General features: G+C 36.7%; 1 protein-coding gene across 11 annotated transcripts in view; it reads right to left on the bottom strand.

Moving 5' to 3' along the window:
• Nucleotides 1-19,727, bottom strand: part of NCKAP5 (NCK associated protein 5) — a 1,127,143-nt gene that overhangs the window by 674,827 nt on the left and 432,589 nt on the right. Inside the window, exon 1 of one of the 11 annotated variants that reach the window (XM_079135597.1) lies at nucleotides 3,972-4,372. The exons of the other annotated variants lie outside the window; for them this stretch is intronic. The gene's annotated coding sequence lies outside the window, so the exon portion shown is untranslated. Of the gene's footprint in view, nucleotides 1-3,971; nucleotides 4,373-19,727 lie in introns of those variants that run through there. 11 annotated transcript variants of the gene reach the window in all.

Consider the following 19,727-nt stretch of genomic DNA (forward strand, 5'->3'; position numbering starts at 1 on the left):
CTTTTTCTTGGCATAAAACCAATATAGAGACATAGATAAACAAAATTGTGTAACATCTATAAATGAAACCTAATACCCAGGAATGTCAAATACAGAATATAGGTGGAGTATCACCAATCTGAAAATCCAAAATGCTACAAAATTCAAAATGTTCTGTTAATTCCAACAGGGACAAAAATTTATACTTGACCTCCTGTGAGTTTGTGCAGTCAAAACATAGATGCACTAAAAATATTCTATGAAATCACCTTCAGGTTATATGTATACATTATATGTAAAACAAATTCTTTTCATATTTATATTTGGGCCCAAGCCCAAAGATATTTCATTTTGTATATGCAAGTACTCTTTAAAAACAAACTGAACATCCTAAACACTTCTGATCCCGATTATTTCCAGTGTTTAGATATGAGGTGTTCTCCAAAAGTTCCTGTGTTGATGTAGGAATGTTAAGGCGAATTATTGAATTATGGGACCTGTAACCTAGTCAGTCCATCCTACTTTGAATGGACTGAGTGGTAAGTATAGGTAGGCAGGATATGGCTGAAGAAGGTGGATCATTGAGAGGTGTTCCCTTTTTTCTCTTTGCTTGGCTGCCAGAAATAAAGCTGTGCTCCTGCTCGAGGTCCTTCTACCCAACGTGATATTCTGCCTCACCTTGGGCCCAGAGCAATAGACTCTGCTGACCATGGAAAAAAATCTGGAACCATGAACCAAAATAAACTTTTCCTATTCTAAGTTGTACTTTTCAGGTGTTTTGGTCACATTTATGCAAAACTAACACATAAAGTAAGAGATATTCAATATACAATAGTTTTGAGTAAACAAACTCTAGCAAAAATCATACACACCTACAAGTTACCAAGAAATCCCATGATATGAAACAATAAAAACCTCTGAATATCTCCAACCTTCATCATGAAAAACCTTACCCTGGGTTATGTCCTTGGCTTTTGTGTTATCCAGCATACCCAGAGCCTAACAACTTATGCTACCCTGTTAACAAAACTTCAGAATGATAAACGACCCAAATATTTAACTACCATCTGTCATTCTAGAAACTATTTCTGAAGGTAAGTCACAAATGATATTCACAATGAAGTCAGAGAACGGCTGCCCTGCACCCTGCATGTTCAAGAAGCAGAGAAAGGGAACAAACCTACATGAAGGTCTACTGTACTAGCTCCCTATAAATTATGTATCAAAAAAAAAAAAAAAAACCCAGAAACTGCCATTTATCCATGTGAGATATGCCTGGTTTTCAAAGTAATGGGTAAAAATGCTCAAAACCTCAATTGTCTTCATTATGGCTCAGACAAGGCACACAAACTCATTTTTTTATGCTCTAAGTACAGAAAATTGCTTCACTTCTCAAGTAAATATATGCTAGAAACTTGCGGATATCTCAAGAATGCTTTGTAGCTAAAGAAAGTAACATCATTGCCTACTCATTTTGCTTAATTTGCTAGTCTCTCAGCAACTCTGTGCTAACACTTTCATCCCATTTTAGATCCTAGGATAAGGCAGCAGTCCAGAGCCCTGGAAAGCCTCCACCTCCAAGAGCCAGCAGCTCACTGGGCCACCAAGGTTGCGGGATGGAGTCTTTTCCCAGGATGCCTTCCTGCTAATATACCCTGTACACGCATTTCACTTATCTTCTCCAAGTTACATTCCAGTAACTAAGCTTCATAAGCTTCTTCCGAATTGTTTATTCTGTGTTTTAAAGCTCCATCAGCTGTTGGGATGATTTGCAACATTCTCTTTCTTTTTGGTTAAGCAGGATTGGTGAGCATTACTGGACCTTTGGGTGGAATCCCTGCTATTTAAAATTCTTGCTGCTGGGATTAAAGGAGATAATGCCTATGAAAGCTCTTTGTAAACTGTAAAGTCCTAATCAAATGGAGTGTGCTGTTATTATATTAACCATCATAGCCATAATCACAACGCAGCTGTAATGGTGGCTTTAATACTAGTACACATTTGGGCCTCCTCTTTGCTTCATTTCCACCCCAGGGCCTATATTGATGTTCAATATATGGAAACCCCTCAAAGAAAGTGTTCGAATGAATAAATGAATGATTCAAAAACACCCCCATGATTTCCAAAAATACCTGCACAGACAATAATAATAATAACAACAGCAACAAAGCAGGGCAACTTAAAATACTCAGACAAAAAAATGTGGTGTTAGGAAGAAATACTGCAGGACAAATTTTTTTCTTAAAAATAATTCCTTTGATAATGAAATCTAATCCTTTGTAGGCGAGGAGACAATGGAGTAGATGCAGACAGGAATTCATATCAGTCCAGAAAATCTGTATAATCATAATAGCTTGGAGAAGGAGGCTGCCAAACCAGAAAAGGGAAGGGGTGCTGCAGTGTGAGTAGGATTAAAATGAAAAAAAAAAAAAAAAAAAATCACAAAATAGGCATTGGTCACCTCTGAATAAAGCATTATAAGAGCAGACTGTTTTCCTAAACTGTGTCTTAGGTGTGGAAATAACAAACTGTGTGACTTAGGAGGGAAGAGACACAGAGCAAGAAAAAAGCAACTAAAGAGGAAGTATTTATACACAATGTTTTTTTTTTTTTTTTTTTCATTTCTGGAAATAAATACCGAAAAATGCTTCTGTGAACATTTGAAAGAATAGCTCTCAGTACTTGGATACTTATGTGTAAAGAGGGGTATAGGAGTAGCTGAGGAGGAGCATTAAGAAGGAAGCGACAACGGCCATGAAAAGGGATCTCTTATTTTATCCAACTTAACAGAAGCCTCAAGGATGGGAAGAAATGCCAGGGTATCTACCGGTTACTCAGAAGAAAAGCAAACACCGGCTCTGTGTTTACTCTGAAGAGATGAGAATAACCTAACAGCCCTTTTTCTCCTGGGAGCTCGATGGGGGTGGGGCCTAGAGGAGGGTCCACCTCCCAGGCCAACTGCAGGGCTCTGAGGCAAGAGGGCCAGTAGACCCGCAACCGCTCAGCTCCACTCCAGAAAATATCGTATTTCTGCCCATCAATCAACATTAAGCAGCTTATGGGCTGAGCTTTCGGCACAAGCAGTTGCCAGTAGCAACAGGGCACACGCTCCTAGTGAGCAGAGGCAGATAGAGGCAGGGAGAAAGGAGCCACCTGGACGAAAGGTCCTGGGCTGGGCAGACAAGGTCAGGGACCAGGTGCATAAGGAGGGAGGGGCAGCGGCAGTGCTAGGTGGGGGCGGATGTACCCTACTGGAGGCTGGCCAGGCAGTGACCCACACCACATATTCCCAGAGGAGAGTGGGTTTCTCGTGCCACAGTAACACTTTATGCCCAAATCACCAGACTCGGGCCTCCCTGGTGCGCCAACTCTGCTAGCACCTGGATATGGGCCCCGTGCACTGGAGTAGGCCAGGGTACTCAAGACCCTCAAGACCCTTCTGTGCCAGCCTACACCCGGCCCTTTGGGAGTCCCCGGAGTATGCAGACGTGGAAGTGTGGCTGCACGTGTGCGTGTTTTCATTTGCGCTCCCGACCCCAAAACGGGGCCCCACAGGTGGAAAATCTGATATGTGCGTGTGCGCGCGCGCGCGCTGCGCTGGGCTTGGGCTTGGGTTTTATGGGAGCAGGGTGGCGGATGCGCGCATACTCACAGACCCGAATTCCACCCACCTTCCTGCCTGCCCTGCCTCTCACGTCCTGGCGCCAGCTTTGGGATTTCAGAGAAGAGAGAAAGAACCCTTACCCTCATTGCCACCTTCCCGAACTTCTCCCCCTGCTGTTGGGATCCGGTAAAGGGGAAAGGGCGGGCGACCGGTGACAGAAGGCGATGGAGGGCAGAGGTGGAACGAGGAGACCAAGGAGGGACACTCAGAAGCACCGGTCCAGAGACCAGGGAGAGCCAAAGGAGCTGAAGGACAGGGGGCTTGTGCATCACGGGAGGCCGTGCGCTGGGGACACCTCTGGAAGGGGTGCGGGTTGGTGTCTCCTTACCTGGCCTGCGTTGGAGCATTTTGCAGCGGACTGTGGGCAGGGCGGGCGCTTTCCCCCTTGGGGGAGACCCTGCATTGCCATCACTTCGCGGGCAGCAAAGCACTGACCACAGAGTCCGGAGTTGACAAACTTGCCATGGCAAGCCTGGGCCACGCACGGTCCACAGCCGGGGCACCTCGCGCTCTTCTGCTTTGTTGTGCTCGGCTGCCAGTGCCCCTGTGCCTGCTTTCCTGTGTCCCAGCGCCCTCTTAGCCACGGGACCTTTCCTTGGCGTTCGTTCCTCCTCCAGTCGGCAGTGCCACTTTCCTGTGAGGCGTGTTGTCAAAGAGCTGCCCCGGAGCGCCTGGCGGGGTTGCACGGCGTGCGCTCCTACCAGGAGGCTCCGGCCCAGGGATTCCCACCCCCAGTCTTCTCCCCCTCCCCGCCCCTTCACGCCCCCCCTCCAACCCCCAGTTAGAAGCTGCTTAGATTCAGCGCTGTCAAATCCAGCCCATCTGCTGCAATCATAATCAGTCTCAACCGAACGGTTCTGACAAATCTCCGCCTGGAGCCGGAGTTGGGGGAGCCGGTGGGTGAGGGGCGGGGAGGAGAGGCGAGGGAGAGGGGCAACTGGGACCCAGCGCTGAAGAGGAGAGGAGGCCTGGAGGCTTCTATTGTCCGCCCTACTGCCCCAACCAAGGAACTGAAAACGGGAAGTAGAGATCCAGAAGGGGAAACTGTTTCCATTTCCCAGTTTCTAGTGTAAAATGAAAGAAAAGAAAAAGAAGAAAAGAAAGAAAAGATCCATTTCAGGAGGGCCCTGGCTTTCTACCCGCCCCCACCCACAACCCTCCCTCTGTCTGGGTGGAACGAATTTCTGCTAATGAACCAAACAAACAGGTCCCTTAATCTTATCATGGAGCTGACCCAGAGACTGGCACAGATATCCAAAGTATTGTTAATTGGCAGGTAAGAACTGGAACTAACAGCCATTTGTCTGGAGTCAGAAGTTAGCTCCCAAGTACATTTGGGAATAAAGCCTATGGAGGAAGAAATCCTGTTGGCATTTCTGGAGATAAAGGGAAATTTATTTTGGGCCAGAAAATGCTGAACTCAGTTTAGACCCATTTTGCCTTTAAAGAATCTCGTAAATTTTCCATTTTCTCATGAAACTGCTACTTTTCAAGAAATGGTATTTTATTAGAAAATAATGACTCCTAAAATCGATATTTTTCCAAAATAAAAGTTTCTTCTGCAGATAAAATGAGATGCTCTTTTTAATATACTTTGAGCTATTTAAATATGCCATTTTAATATAACCACATACATTTGTACTGGTGATAGATTCACAAGGCCTACCTCAAGAGTTTCTTTTTAAGTGTAATAAAAATAACAATAGTCCTAGAAACACATAAACAAGTCTTAAAACATGAAAGAATACTACCAATGGGATTATACCTGGTTTTGTACATTTATCTCAAGTGCTGGGAAATGTTCAATTACCTTGAATGACAGTATTTGTTGGGGTAATAATTTGTTAGATAAACAAATCATCAGTGGAAAAGTTGCAAAGGAGAAATTTTAAGCCACTTATTCAGATAGGTTTAAGAGCTGGGCAAAAATAAATATACTTTACTGTGAAAATTGAATGGAGTTTTAAATTAGTGCTCAAATCATTCTTTTGCTTTATGCTGTACTTGAAAAATGTGTGCAAGCCACATTAAGCACCCACTTATCTAGGCAGAGACTGTGTCTTCCACTTATTTTATAGCTCAGTGGTGCTTACAACGACACTATACAGCTATGGGCACTCTATGAATACTGATAGTTTGAATTTCAGTTTTCAGATCAGAATTAAAAATCATAGACATACTGAGGTAAAGTGGGGTTCAAGTGTTACCCTGTAAATAAATAAGTTGAGGGTAATGATACTGGTCAGATTTTAAGATATTTTTACTAATGTTTAAAACTATAGTTTTTGCATTGTCAATGCATTTATTAAATAAAAATTCTTAAAAGATTAACATGGTACAAGAAATAAGTATTTCAAAAAGGTTCTTCTCCATTAGCATGAATTATGCTGGTGACCAAGTAACCCTGTTCAGCTAATTTGTACTGGGGGGGCGGGGACGGACGACGACTACAGCTGAGATTTAGATACTTGGTTTCAGAAACCATCCAACACAAGAAATTTTATGAGTTCTACTGTGTATCCTCCCACTTGTGTTTTCAAGTGCATCAGGGGTAAGTGATAGCCTTTAATCTAATACCCTGCTCCAATTTATCAAATCCTAGGTACTAACTTCAAAGATAACCTGTTCAGTTTTCTCAATTATTTACTGGGTGATTGCTAAGGTCAGTGCTGGAATGAATATATGAGTGAGAAATCAGACAAACTGTGACCTTGTGGATCTCAGATTATGAAGTGGAAGACAGACATTAGAATAGAATATGTAAGTACGGTATATCCAGTTAGAAGGTAATCAGCACTTTGGAGAAAAATAAAGCAGGGTGAGCTGGGGGGAATACAAGCTTAAGTAGTGAGTACACTGAAGATCTCATTGAGAAGACTGAGCTTGAGTTAGTGACTAAAGTATGTTGAGAAAAAGACAAACCATACAGATATTTGGGGAGACAGGCTTATGAGGTGGAAAGAGCCAGTATAAGTAGCCCTTAAGTATGATTATACCTAGTAAGGTCTAATAACATTAAAAAGACCATAGGGATACAAGAGAGCAGGAGGGAGTTAACGGGGGTGGGCATGGAGGACAGATCATTGGTGGGAATGAACAGGCCAATGTAAGGACTTGTTTTTTACAGAGATGATATGGGAGGACACAGTAACATAAGAAGGGACATGATCATCTGCCTTTGAAAGAAAGGAAGGAATAAATCACTCCAAGCCATTTGACCTTAGCATCCAAGAGGATGGAGTTGCTATTAATTGAAATGAAGAAACTAGGAGCAAATTTTGTTGGAAGAATCAGGAGTTTGGTTTTGGATGTGTTAAGATTGGGATGTCTATTAATTTCAAAATAGTTAATTTGCATAAAGCTCCTAGAATAGTTCCTGGTTTTTAGGCACCGCATAAGTGTTTGGGGTGATGGAACTTGGGTTCCAGGGAGTTGACATTGGTGCTGGTGGTTATTATTATTGATGTTGTCAACCAAAATGAGATATTGAGTAGACATTTTAATGAATATCAATGTATAATGTTCAGGATACAAATCCAGGGTGGAAATGTAAATTTTGGAGTTGTACACACCATAGATGGCTAATTTAAACCCATCAAATCAGTGCGTCATCAGGGCTGTGAGTCCAGTGGAGATGTTCAAGTATTGAATCATGAGGCACTTCAACTTTAAACAGTCAAGAAAATGATAAGGAACCAGAAAAGAAAACCAACCAGAGTGGCAGCCGGTGAGGTCGAAGGCAAACCAGGAGACTGAGCACCCCAGCAGGAACTGAGTAGAGAGGGGATTTCAAGGAGGAAGTGATCTACTAGTCCAAGTTCCCAAATATGATTTGTCTCTTTATAGAAAACCAAATCAACATACAATAATACTATAAGAGTTTATTATGGTTACTGGATGATTTAATTTTCTGCTGTCAGTTTATAGTACAACATTCATGATGTCCCAGCATGTAGCTAAAGATCACTCACATGCTAGGTATTCGGTGTACATTGTATCAAGTAATGAATCAATGAAGGAATGAAGCACACTGCAATGTACTTAAAAATGTGTGGTCAATGAATGTTGTTGCAAGTGCTTCTATTCTTAAATTCAAGAAATACTGATGTAGGACAAGATTTCTCAGAGGAAAGGGACTTGAGAATCATTGTTTCCTTTATATCAAGCACTGTCAATAGACAACAGACTACAAGTTCACAATCAAGTCTCATCTAGAGCATTTTTCTCATACCATATTCAATAAAATTAAAATTACTTAGAAAAAAATAACTCACAAAATGGAAATTTAGAAAAATACTTCTCTAAGAATTCCTAGCACTTAATAAGACAGTAACCCAATTAGAATGAACAAGACTTAAACATACACTGCAGCAAAGTTGAAAAAATAGCAAAAAAAAAAAAAAAAAAAAAAATCCATGAAAAGATATTCAACAGCATTAGTCATTGGAGAACAGTAGATTAAAATCACAATGAGATTTATCCACACCCACTAGAATTGACAAAATTGAAAAGATAGACAATCTCAAGTGTTAACAAGGATGCAGAACAACTGAAATTCTCATGCATTACTGGTGGGAAATAAAATAGTAAGACAAACTTAGAATATCAGTTGGCATAAAGTTAAACAGACACCTAAAGGACCATGCAGGAATTCTATTCTTTTTATTTTACCTCAAAAAAATGAAAATGTTTTGACCTTAATACTTGCACATAAATATTTATAACAGATTTATTTCTAATATGTCCCATTTGGAAACAACATAAACTTCCATCTACTTCCTTTTTTATTGAAAGTATTCACATTTTTTTTCAGGTTTTTTTTTTTATTATTGTAAACAAATGGGGTACATGTTGTTTCTCTGGTTGTACATGAAGTAAAGGCATACCATTTGTGTAATCATACATTTACATAGGGTAATGCTGTTTGATTCATTCTGTTATTTTTTCCTCCCCCCCACCCCTCCCACCCCTGTTTTCCCTCTATACAGTCCCTCCTTCCTCCATTCTTGCCTCCCTCCTACCCCCCATTATGTGTCATTATCCGCTTATCAGCGAGATCATTCATCCTTTGGTTTTTTGAGATTGGCTTATCTCACTTAGCATGATATTCTCCAATTTTATCTATTTGCCTGCAAATGCCATAATTTTATCATTCTTTACGGCTGAGTAATATTCCATTGTGTGTATGTATATATATATAAATATATATATTTATATATTTATTTATTTATTTATTTATTCACAGTTTCTTTATTCATTCATCAATTGAAGGACAACTAGGTTGGTTCCACAATCTGGCTATTGTGAATTGAGCGGCAATGAACATTGATGTGCCTGCATCTCTGTAGTATGCTGATTTTAAGTCCTTTAGGTACAGGCTAAGGAGTGGGATAGCTGGGTCAAATGGTGGTTCCACTCCAAGCTTTCTGAGGAATCTCCATACTGCTTTCGAGAGTGGCTGCACTAATTTGCACTTCTATATAGATGAACAACCTGTAGACGATCCAGCCATACCATGAAGTACTACTCAGCAATAAAAAAGACTCAACTATTGATAAATGTAACAAAATGCTTCAGTCTCAAAGGCATTAGCTAAGTGGAAGAAAGTCATATTTCATAGCTTTCTTTTGTTTAATTCCATTTTATTCTTAGAAAATGTATATAGAAAGGAGATCAACTATTGAGTGACAGGGAACTATTTGAATGTAGGAAATATTCTAGATCATTATGATGGAGGTTTCAAAGTTGTATATTTTGTCAAAATAAATTGCACAAATCAGTGAATTTTACTGTTTGAACATTAAGCTTTAAAATGTTTTTTTATGAGAATAAATAATTGAATCTTTTTTTTTAAAATAGAGAGATTATAGTGCTTTCCCATCTGAGACAGAATTTTACCTCAGAAATATCACCATTATGTATCTCTAATGAGATAACTAATCCAAATAAATGTCACCAAGAGAGGCTAAAACCATTAAAAGTATGTTTTATGGGAAGTGGAATAGTCAAATAGTGCAAATATCACTTCCTGATTTTTGTTAACTGCAAAAGGAAAAAAAGTTGTGTTACACAAGAGAACAATCACCTGACATGTTCTTTGTTGTGTAATGGTATATGAGAACTGCATAGCATCACCTGTGGAGTATTTTTGAAAAAAAAAATATAAATAAATATATATATATTTATATATAAATTTATATATAAATTTATATATATATTTAAATATATATATATATTTAAATATATATATATATTTATATATTTAGCCTGAATCTAGGCAAGGTCTTTTGCCATAATTTCCTGCTTCAGGAAATAAAGAAGAAGAACAACAGAAAAAATGATACCAGAAGGAAACTATGAGACATGTACAGAATGTGAAGCATGGTCAAACTCTTCATATACAACGTGTATGGGTGGGAAAAAGCACAGGGCCTGCATAGATTGAAATAAACATGATATAATGATGCAGCTATTGGGGTTATGTCTTGGTGCAAAACAGAGAGCTATGAAATACACTTGAGGAAGCGTTAGAGAAATTTAAATAAGATAGTATAAAAATAGAAGGAAATTTTAATTTTACTAAGGGTAAAAATGATTGTGGTTATAAAGGTGTAATGGTCCTTATTTTCAAAAGATATATGCTAAAATACTTAAGGCTTAAGTATTACAGTGTTTAGCACTCACTTCAGAAAAAAATATGAAGCAAAAATGTTAACTTTTGGTAACATTTAATAAATGTACATATTTAACAGATACAATATGATTTCAACACATTTGTATGTACTGATCAATAGTAATTCACAATTGGCTATTACATATTTTACAAAGAAATGCTTGTATTTGTTCATGTTGTGTGTGGATCACTGTTCTGTCACCCCGATCTTCCAACTTTTCTGTGTTTGATATTTTTCACAGTAACAATTCAAAAAACTATACTTGTAAAAATCCATGGATCAAGAGTTAATTATAAGGAAATTAGAAAAATTTGGAACTTGATGTCTTAAAAATACTAAATTGCAAGATGGAACTAAAACAGACATAGAAGAAGTAAATAATTTTAGTGCACATCCTATAAATAAAGAAAAATATGGAATTAATGTTTAAAGCATCCAAAGAACTTTGGAAAAGAACAAATAGAATGAAAGAAATAAAAATAAAATCATAGTCTATAGGAAAACAGATCATTACTCTAGGATCAATAAAGCAAATCTGATTAGATAAAAGAAAAACAGTAAAGACATAAAGCTTCAGAATTAAAAAGGCTACATAATTAAGGACAATTCAGCTCTAAAAAATATAAGACTACTTCACTATGAGCAACTTTACAGCACTAAGTATGGAAACAGGCAAAGTGATCAATATTCTAAAATAAAAACTTAGTAAGACTCACTGATCCACAGATTCTTCAACAATGAAGTATACTGAATCAATAATTGGGAAAAAATATTCCATAAAAACACAAGTCTAAATTTTAAAACATCTTCACTGTGATAAAATTCAATGAAGTAAAGCATACAATTTATTCAACTTTAGCATATACACAAGCCATCACCATCCTCTGTTTAGAACATTTTCTTCATCCCAGAAAGAAATCAGTAGTACCCACTGGTTGTCAGTCACTACTCATTCTCTTGCCGAAGGCAACCAAGAACCTGCTTTCAGTCTTCTAGATTTGTGTATCATGAACATTTCATGGAATGGAGTCATACAATATCTTTTGTATTGGACTTCCTTTGCTTAGCATAATTTCAGGAATCATCTACATTGTAGCAAGTATTGGTGCATCATTCCTTATTACCAAATAACATTCCACTGTATACAGATACCATATTGTATTTATCTTTTCATCAATTAAGGACATTTGGGTTGTTCCTGTCTTTGATTATAAATAATATTGCAGTAAATATCCATGCACAAGTTTTTCTTCTGGGTATATACCATGGCAGTGGAATTGGCTGGATTCTATAGTAACTCAATATTTAACATTTTGAAAAACTGCCAAAGTGCTTTCCAAAGCAGCTATATCATTTTATATTCCCACTAGCTCCAGATGAATGTGCCAATTTCTACATCCTCTCCTACACTATTATCTTTCTTTGATTATAACCATCATAGTGGGTGTGAAAGTATATTTCATGTGATGTGTATTTACATTTTCCTGATGTTTAAGATGGTCAGTATATTTTCATGTGCTTATTGTTCACTTGTGTATCTTCTTTAGGGAAATTTCAGTGTCTTTCTTCAATCTTAAATTGGGGTGTCTTTCTCTTGCAGAATCATGGACTCAGAGATCTTAAGGTGATTTTTACAAAACTTGAAAAAGCATGAAAACTCATAATTCATAATTTGGAGAAAGAATTACAGGTCACAAGAAAAGAGAAAGAAAGAAGAGGAGGAGGAGGAAAAAGGAGAAATAGGGGAAAGAAAAATGAGAAAAGAGGAGGACAGAGGAGGAGGGCAGAGTGACTACCTACTCAAAGTAAACATAAGCAAAAAAAAAAAATGTGAAAGGGGACTTTACCAAAAACCCTAAATAAAAATGAATTCATCAACACAGAAAATTATAGTAGCAATATTAATGGCAATAACAAAATAGCATGACCAAATATACTTCTCCTATAGTGCAAAGATGATTTGACCTTAGGAAAAATATCGATTAATATCCAAATAATCTCTTTCAGGAAAAAATGTAAAAAAGATACAATAATTTTAGTAAATACTGGAAATTATTAACATCCCATATTTACTGATGATTCTAAAAGATAAAATGAATTAATAGGAGTTTCTACTACCTGGTAATAGAAGGGAATTCCCTAATCTGATAAAGGGGTCTACCAAAAATCTACAGCACAAATATTAAATGAGATTTAAGAATACTTCTAGTGTTTTGAGCATGAAGGGATGTTGTATTTTATCGAATGATTTTTCTGCATCTATTGAAATAATCATGAGATTCTTAACTTTTAGTCTGTTGATATGGTGAATGACATTTATTGATTTCCGGATGTTGAACCAACTTTGCATCCCTGGGATAAAACCCACTCGATCATGGTGCACTATCTTTTTAATATATTTTTCTATGCAATTTGCTAAAATTTTGTTGAGAATTTTAGCATCAATGTTCATTAAGGATATTAGTCTGAAATTTCTTTCCTTGATGTGTCTCTGTCTGGTTTAGGTATCAGGGTGATATTGGCTTCATAGAACGAGTTTGGGAGGTTCCCTCCTCTTCTATTTTATGGAATACTTTGAGAAGTATTGGAATGAGCTCTTCTTTAAAGGTTTTGTAGAACTCGGCTGAGAACCCATCTGGTCCCGGACTTTTCTTTTTTGGTAGCTTTTGATGACCTCTTCTATTTCATTGCTTGAAATTGATTTATTTAAGTTGTGTAGTCCTCCTCGTTCAGTTTAGGTAATTCATATGTCTCTAGAGACTTGTTGATGTCTTCGAGGTTTTCTGTTTTGTTAGAGTATAGATTTTCAAAATAGCTTCTAATTATGCTTTATATTTCACTTGTGTCTGTTGTGATATTTCCTTGTTCATTCATGCTCAAAACACTAGAGAAAATTGGGGTAGTGGGAACATTCCTTAACATTGTAAAGGCCATCTACGCTAAATGGTGAAAAACTGAAAGTATTCCCCCTAAAAACTGGAACAAGGCAGGGATGCCCTCTTTCACCACTTCTATTCAATATCGTTCTTGAGACTCTAGCCAGAGCAATTAGACAAACCAAAGAAATTAAAGGGATACGAATTGGAAAAGAGGAACTCAAACTATCCCTGTTCGCTGATGACATGATTATATATTTAGAGGAACCTGGAAATTCCACCAGAAAACTCTTAGAACTCATAAGTGAATTCAGTAAAGTAGCAGGTTACAAGATCAATGTTCATAAATCCAATGCATTTTTATACATAAGTGATGAATTTTCAGAAAGAGAAATTAGGAAAACTACCCCATTCACAATAGCATTGAAAAAAATAAAATCCTTGGGAATCAATCTCACAAAAGAGGTGAAAGACCTCTACAATGAGAACTACAACACTAAAGGAAGAAATTAAAGAAAACCTTAGAAGATGGAAAGATCTTCCATGTTCTTGGATAGGCAGAATTAATATTGTCAAAATGGCCATACTACCAAAAGTGCTATACAGATTCAATGCAATTCCAATTAAAATCCCAATGATGTACCTCACAGAAATAGAGCAAGCAATTATGAAATTCATCTGGAAGAATAAGAAACCCAGAATAGCTAAAGCAATCCTCAGTAGAAAGAGCAAAGCAGGGGGTATCACAATACCAGATCTTCAACTCTATTACAAAGCAATAGTAACAAAAACAGCATGGTATTGGTACCAAAATAGACAGGTAGATCAATGGTACAGAATAGAGGACACGGACACAAACCCAAATAAATACAATTTTCTCATACTAGACAAAGGGGCCAAAAATATGCAATGGAGAAAAGATAGCCTCTTCAACAAATGGTGCTGGGAAAACTGGAAATCCATATGCAACAGAATGAAACTAAATCCCTATCTCTCACCCTGCACAAAACTCAACTCACAATGGATCAAGGACCTCGGAATCAGACCAGAGACCCTGCAGATTACAGAAGAAAAAGTAGGTCCAAACCTTCAACTTTTTGGCTTAGGATCAGACTTCCTTAACAGGATTCCTATAGCACAAGAAATAAAAGCTAGAATCAACCACTGGGATAGATTCAAACTAAAAAGCTTTCTCTCAGCAAAGGAAACTATCAGCAATGCGAAGAAAGGGCCTACAGAGTGGGAGAATATCTTTGCCAATCATACTTCAGATAGAGCACTAATCTCCAGAATCTATAAAGAACTCAAAAAACTCTACTCCAAGAATTCAAATAATCCAGTCGACAAATGGGCTAAGGAAATGAATACACACTTCACAGAAGAAGATCTACAAGCAATCAACAAACATATGGAAAAATGCTCAACATCTCTAGTAATAAGAGAAATGCAAATCAAAACCACCCTAAGATTCCATCTCACCCCAATTAGAATGGCGATTATCAAGAATACGAGCAACAACAGGTGTTGGCGAGGATGTGGGGAGAAAGGTACACTCATACATTGCTGGTGTGGTTGCAAATTAGTGCAGCCACTCTGGAAAGCAGTATGGAGATTCCTCAGAAAGCTTGGAATGGAACCACCATTTGACCCAGCTATCCCACTCCTTGGCCTATACCCAAAGGACTTAAAATCAGCATACTACAGAGATACAGCCACATCAATGTTCATTGCTGCTCAATTCACTATAGCCAGATTGTGGAACCAACCTAGATGCCCTTCAGTTGATGAATGGATAAAGAAACTGTGGCATATATATATATATATATATATATATATATATATGCAATGGAATATTACTCTGCCATGAAGAATGATAAAATTATGGCATTTGCAGGCAAATGGATGAAATTGGAGGATATCATGCTAAGTGAGATAAGCCAATCTCAAAAAACTAAAGGACAAATGATCTCACTGATAAGCGGATGAGGACATATAAGGGGGGGTAGGAGGGGTTAGCGTTAGGGTTAGGGGTAGTTTTAGAGTTAGGGATAAGGAGGGTGGTAAGAATGGAGGAAGGAAGGACTGTATAGAGGGAAAAAAGGGGGGTGGGAGGGATGGAGGGGAAAGGAAAAAATAACAATGAATCAAACATTGCCCTATGTAAATTTATGATTTTAATTAAAATAAATAAATAAAAAAAGAATACTTCTATAATTTTCCTCTAGACAATGATGCCCCATCATGATTTCTAGTCAACATTTTCTCATAGTTTTAGAGCAATGACAAAGAGAAACAAAAGAATACAATCTGGAAAGTAACAAAATTCATCATTATTTATCAACAATATTATCTCCATAGGAAATTAAAGTGAGCCCAGAGGCAAATCAGTTCATTAATAAAATTATTAGAAGGGTAAAAAAATTTTAGGAGATTCCTATTAAAAAATAATAAAAGTAAAAAAAAAAATACTTGGACTGTACATGGAAATAAATCTAAAGATGTGAAGCATCTTTATAGAGAATACTTTGTTAAAGGGCATAAAAGAAGAACTTAGCAAATAGAAAAACATAATGATACATTTGAAGATTCTATCTTCTGCCTTCACCTTTGAATGTGAAAAATTATTAATCAAAATCTCAACAGGTTTACACACCAAACTTTACCAGCTGATAATGAAATTTTTAGAAAAAAGAAAAAGAACCCAAATAATCAAATATCTTAAGGATAGAACCTCTAGCGTTCCATACGAGGTGAGGTATCTTATTATAAAATTGAGGAGAAATAGATAAATGGTCCAAAGGCAAGAAAGAGGCTCAGGTGTGGAATCAAAGCACATGATAGAAATAGCATCATTTTACAAATGACTGTTAAAGAATTGACTTTTAGAAAAAAATATGGTAACATACCAACTTTCTATCTGAACAGAAAAGACTCAGTGAGAACCTGTATCAGGCCATTTACCAATAATGAACTCTGATTAAAAACTAAAGATGGAAAGGCAAATTTTTAAGACATTTTGAAGAATATTATGGAGAATATTTTCATATCATCAGTCTGCTAAGTATAATTGAGTATCTCACTGCATTAAAATTCTTAATCTATATGAGAAACAAAAGAGCATCAATAAGACAAAAAGTCTAGGGACTGATTAGAAGAATCTTTCTGAAACATTCATATCCTAAAAAAAAAAAAAAAAAATACTGCCCCAAATTTGTAAAGAACCTCAAGTGAGTCCTATCTCATACCTACCACAATTATAGAAAATAAGTCTGCTTACCGTATCTCTTGGTGAAGATGTGTAGAAACAGGAGCACTTGCACATTATAGTGGGGACTATCTGAATCTACATAGTAAAGTTGAAGTTACTCAGGCTCTAAGACACTGCAACCCTATGATGATGTGTATACTCAAGAGAAAGGCTCACTTCCATGGTAAAACACCATAGAACATATGCAAAATCCATTATATAATTAAGTTTACATCAGCAAGTTCTATAAAGTAGATATATTACAAATACTACCCATTGCTAATAATACAGTAAAACTAATTATTAACGAAGTTTTTTTAAAAAATTCTTCCCATCCCGGAAACTGAAAAACTTTTAATCAATTCCTGAATGAAAGAAAATACAAACCAATTTTTTTAAATGAAAAAACATCCCAATTAGATGCATTTACAGCATGATCTCAGAGAAATTAACCGTCATAAGCACACTTACAATGAAAATCAAAGAATATGTGTTGAGTACCCTCATCTGAAATGCTTGAGAACAGCAGTGTTTTGGCTTTCAAATTTTTCCAGAATTTAGAATATTTGCTCATATATAATAAGATCTCTTAGGGATGGGATCCAAGTGTAACCAGTAATTTCACTGACATTACTTACATGCATACCCTAAAGGAAATTTTAAGTGATAGTCTTAGTACACCTACATCACACAAGGTTAGCTGTGTAATTTCCACTTGTAGCATTATGTCAGTGCTCAAAAAGTTCTGAATTTGGAAGCATGTTGGATTTTAGATTTCCATTTTAGGGATGTTCAACTCATATAAATAAATTCCAGGTTTAAAGACCAAAAGTTGCATAATGACTAAAAGAAAGCATGAGGAAGTAAATAAGGATGAGAGCAAAATGCAATGAACAGAGAACAGAAATACAGTAACCTTACATAAGAAATCAAAGTTGAGGTTGCTTTGTTTTTCTACAAGCCACTACATAATTTAAGAAAGGAAGAGGAGGCATATGTGCACAAATACACAAACTAAGAAATAACAAGTGGGAAATAACTACTGAAACAGTAAAACATTTAACAAGCTACTTTATAGATCTCATCTCTATGCAAATAAATTTGAAAAAAAAAAGAAAAAATCCTTTGGAAAACACATTTTGCAAAAATGGTTCTATTAGAGATAGAAAGATTAATCATAACAACATCTACAGAAAAAGTAACATATTATCCCACAAAACTCTCTAGGCCCAGAGAATCCTAACAAACCCAAGATCAGACCATTCCAATATTTGGTAATTGCTTCCAAACTTGAAAAATGAAGAAAATTTTTCTATTTGTTTTTATGAAGCAGATCACATTAACAGTTTAACATAACAGTTAAAAGAAAAAAATACACACTAATGTCACTATATCAGTATAAAATTACTAAATAAATGTAAGCAAAATAGTATAACCACATTTTAAAAAATACAGTGAGCAAGTGACTTTTAATCCAGGAATGCAAATTTGACTCAATATTAATGTTAGTAAAAAATACCATATTAATAAGTCTAATAAAAAAATTGCATGATTCTCAGCATACATGTTTTAAATGTCTTTAAGAAGAGTTAACACTCTTCTTGATGAAAATCCAAGAAGATGGGAACTGGTGTATATTAACATGATAAAACACCCATAGACACACATCTCAACAACAGTATTTTACTTAATAGGGAAATACTTGGATAAGGCCGGATGCTGACTACCTTCAATGCTATGAAATATTTTATTAGAGTCAATGTAAATATACAACATAAATCAAACAAAGTTATAAAAATTGGGAAAACAAAAATAAAAATTTGCAGATGGCATTGTAGTATGCTTGGAAAATGATGAAATTATCTCAAAATTCAGATTCATTGAAACATAATAAACAGAAGTCAGTCACCTAGTAACCTGTTGGAGAAAACCTCATTTACATTAGCATCAGAGACAAAGAATACGGAGGGAACAAAAATAGAAATGTGTACAACCTACAAGGCAAATGTTAAAACTCCTGCAAGCCGCCAAAACAGATTTGAAGAAATCTAAATCATTAGCTGCTCTATAACAAAATGACTCAACATTATAAAGATATCAGTGTGAGGTTACTTCATAAAATTAACACAATTTCAATAAAAATATCAACAAGGTTCTTTGAGAGTGGGACTAGTTAACACTAAAGTTCATAAGAAAAAATTTGCAAGAATGGACAGAACACCTCTAAGGAAGAGCAGGGAAGGGGAAACAGTTCCCCCATACAGCAACTGTACCATTAAGTTCCTGAAATAGAAGGTGTGGTGCTGGTGTGTGAATAGACAATCAGGGCAGGAACTGACTCAAGTCCAGGAACAATCTGGAGTACTGTGGACAGTCTCTCTCTCTACGTTAAAGGTGGTCTCAATTCATAGGAGGGGGCTTATAGAAACAGCTAGGACATCTGGTTGGCCATTTGTAAAAGACATTAGGTTCATACTGCAAACCATACACAAGGAAAAACTCCAAACTTGTAATCAATCAGGAATCTAAGTATAAGAAATGAAACTATACAAATACACAAGACAGCACAGGTGAATTCCTTTGCACCCTGGATGAAAGGAATGCTTGCAAACTTATGACTTTCACTCCGAATGCTATGCCAGATTAATAAATTTGGTCGTCTATTTTAAAATGGCATGGCATACTAGTTTTCTTCTGCTGCTGCCACAAATTATCACAAACTTAGTGGCTTAAAATAACAAAAAGTTACTACCTCACAATTCTTTTTTTTTTTTTTATTTTACAAAAATGGGATACATCTTATTTCTGTTTGTACATGAAGTTGAGACATACCATTTCTGTAATCATACGTTTACCTAAGGTAATAGTTTTTTATTCATTCTGTTATTGTTTTCCTTCCTCCCCACCCCTCTCACCCCACTTTTCTTTGTATACAGTCCCTCCTTCCTCCATTCTCGCCCCCCTCCCACCCCCTATTATGTGTCATCATCTGCTTATCAGTGAGATCATTTATCCTTTGGTTTTTTGAGATTGGCTTATCTCACTTAGCATGAAATTCTCCAGTCCATTCATTTGCCTGCAAATGCCATAATTTTATTATTCTTGATGGTTGAGTAATATCCCATTGTATATATATACCACAGTTTCTTTATCCATTCATCAATTGAAGGGCATCTAGGTTGGTTCCACAGTCTGGCTATTGTGAATTGAGCAGCTATGAACATATAGACCAGAGCCTGACATGCCTCTCTGGTCTGGAGTCCAGGGCTGCAGGGTGCTCTAGAGCC

The sequence above is a fragment of the Sciurus vulgaris genome (genome assembly GCF_902686455.1).
Source record: "Sciurus vulgaris genome assembly, chromosome: 3".
Taxonomy (NCBI): domain Eukaryota; kingdom Metazoa; phylum Chordata; class Mammalia; order Rodentia; family Sciuridae; genus Sciurus; species Sciurus vulgaris.